This window comes from Carya illinoinensis, chromosome 7 (assembly GCF_018687715.1).
Source record: "Carya illinoinensis cultivar Pawnee chromosome 7, C.illinoinensisPawnee_v1, whole genome shotgun sequence".
Classification (NCBI taxonomy): domain Eukaryota; kingdom Viridiplantae; phylum Streptophyta; class Magnoliopsida; order Fagales; family Juglandaceae; genus Carya; species Carya illinoinensis.
This window is the reverse complement of record NC_056758.1, coordinates 19,425,688-19,428,955: the sequence shown is the minus strand read 5'-3', so window position 1 is coordinate 19,428,955 and position 3,268 is coordinate 19,425,688.

The window sequence follows — 3,268 nt, the reverse complement described above, 5'->3', positions numbered from 1 at the left end:
CCAACAACAGGGAAGACGAGCACGTGCAGAAAATTATTTCAAAACCAACGTAAAGCCAGCAACGTAACTCTGTTTTTCTATGCAAAAAACAGAGCAATCCAGTCCAATGTAAATCTGTTTTGCTATGCTTACCGTGGCCTCTGTTTTGCAGTTATTTTTCTATAATCTGTCAGGATCCGTAAGCTTTTTTACTGGTTTGGTATTCATCTATGTCGTCTATTTATTTTTACTAGTTTGGTATTCATCTGTGTTGTCAATCTATTTATAATTACAAGAAATAGATGTTTATTTTGTTAAATTTAACTTAGTTGTGATTTATGCCAATGATCTTTTTTTTTTTTCAGACCAAAAAGCCGAGAAAGGCAAGGCCATCTGTGTCGTCTAGTTATTTTGGCTTGGTTAATCGGTTGTATAGTTTTTTTTTTTTTTTTGATACTTCGCTTTGCTATGATGAATTTTTCATCTTTCCTGTTTGATGGAAGTCTTTTAACGTTGTATTGTTTAATTTATAATTGGTCTATGCTTGCTATGTTGTGTTGTTTATGCTACTTTAAACTTTTTTTTCGTGTCCTTCTTCAATCAGTTTCATATTTTCTGATGAAAGAGCTTCATTGCAGTGTCCATGCTTACATTGTGTTTAAAAGTGAGGAATCCGCTCAGGCTTCTTTGACCCATAACATGGCTGTGGTATATTCTTATCTCAACTCTTTGTCTCTGTATGTGTCTATCTCAAGTTCAATTTTTCTGTGATTTGGATTTCTAAGCTACTAAATGTCACTATTTTCTTGAACTGTTTCTAAGTTTTAATCTCAAAACTTATTGGTTAATTATAAGAAATTAATGATATATTGGTGAATGCGTATTGAGCCTTTAAACGACTAAAATCAGGGTAGTGAGGAACTTATAGTATCATTGAAAAACAAAATGTTTCTATCGTATAGCGTAGAAAAAAAAATAGGAACAGAGCTAAAAGAAATTCCACTCACATGATTTGCTTTCAAAGTGTTTAAGAAGCTTCCAAGGCTTTTTACTATCCCTTGCTAGTGAGCAATCAAAGCTCGTTGCGCATCACTGTTTGCAACTGAACGTGATGACCCCTTAACCAAGCTTGCTCTGGATGTTCTTGGTGCCTGTTACATCATAATTATATAGCAAAGTCTCAGTTTAAGTTAGTTGTAAGGAATAAAAGGTTGATAACTTTAGTGAAAAACATGAACTCGTATCGTTAACAAAGTTACTAAAAAGCCAAATTGATAAACCTGGATGCACAATCCCAGCAAGGGAGAAATTTCTTTCTTCAGATTATCTCGAATCATTCCATAGATCTTTTCTACATATGCGGTAAGCTGTTGTTTAAAAAGCAAGGCTGGGTACTTGGCTTCAACTTGCCATAAGGTTTCCACTCCACCATTTATGTTACCATTGATTAAAGAAAGGTTGACTCCTTGTGGAGCACCACGGAAACTCTAAATGAAAATAATTGAGAAAAGAATTAACTGAAAAATGAAGTTTTTCCTGGATAGAAGTTGATATAGCAAGAAAATTATAGTTTCTTGCCCAAGAAGAACAAAAAAAACTTCTACTTACTTGTGTCATCCTCCCAAATAAAGTAGCTGATGAGGACCGACGGCGTTGTGGAGTCATTCTTGAGGAACCAAAATCAGGGTAGTGAGAAACATCCTGGGTTTAATTCCTGTAGATTATGTAATACATGATTTTTTTTTTGGGGGGGGGCCTGTATTCAAGCTTCACTCCCTAAGGGCGAGTTCAAATTAAAGGCCCTGCCTTGGTGAGGTTTCACATCATCCAAAAAAAAAAAAAAAAAAGAGAAGTCGTGCTTGCCACAAACCCAACAATATGTTTATTGAGAGGGATAATAATGCAAGTGGGGGAGAAGAAGGGGATGGGGTGGGGGTTGAAGAGTCTTGTAGAATAGCTTGAGTTCATAAAACAAATCCTATGTATATTTACTACGGTAATGATAGAGTTACGACTATTCTACCACCACTTTACCACTTGTAATGTATTTATTTTTTCTTTATTTTCTTTTAAGTATTTTTTTTAAAATACTTAATCATTAAGTAAAAGAAAATTTTACTTAAGTAAAAGAAAAAAGTGGTAAAATGGTAAAGTAAAAGAAAATTTTAAAAAATATTAAAAAATTAAAAAAAGTGGTAAAGTGGTGGTAGAATAGTGGTAAGGCTATCATTATTTTATTTATTATTAGATTTCATTGATTATATATGTTTTTGCATTTGCATTAGAGGTCCCTTGTAATTAACTAGATTTTCAATCTCTATGTTTTTGCATTTGCATTAGAGGTCTCTTGCATTTACAAAATAGTTTACATTTTTAATCTCTATGTTTCTTAAATATATGAAAAGTTGATATAATTCTATGTACTTACAAGATTTACATTTTTCAGATGCCGTGTAGATCATTTTTCAGATGTCGTGCCCAAGGTATACTCTGTTTTTTGGTATTTTGAGTAGGATATATAAATGAGCAGATCATTTTCATCTTACCCATTGTTTGAATCTGAACCATTATGCTTTCAGCTACTAGATTAGAAGCTCTCCAGCTTGAGGATTGTATGATATTGAATATGACCCAAAGAAACATTTTGCAAGCTCAACGATTGCATAACTTTTTTGGTTATCGATTAGAAGTTTCAGCTATTGATTTATGGTTACTCTCTATTAATTTAGTATAATTTTTTTTGATCTTTTCCAGGCTCAATGATTGCATAACATTTTCCAAAAAATTATTGGATAAATGTGAAGAAGAAGTACCCATGAAAGAAATGGTCTTAAAGCTAATGACCAACACAATGTGAAGACGAAGAATTAATCATGAAGAACTTTTATGTGTTTTGATTTGTAATTTTTTTTTATTATATGAATAATGACCCATTATATCATATTTATTATTAATTGATATATTATATCATTTTATTGTGGGATATCATATTACTGGTGCGTTAATAAATACCATTAATTAATGCATGCGCCAGTAATATATTTATTGCGGTGTTTATATTAATGTTGTTAATTTAAAAAAATATGCTAGCAACAAATTAGTAGTAGTGTTTACAATTAGCTGCAATGCAGAAAAAAACAAACTCATGGTGACGTTTAGATAAACGTCATTAATAAATTCAAGGTGTTGCTAATGTACTATTAGTGACATTTAAATAAAAGCCGCTAATTTGTATGATGTGTTGGCAACATAATGTGGTGGCGTTTATATTAACGCCGCTTTTTTTAAA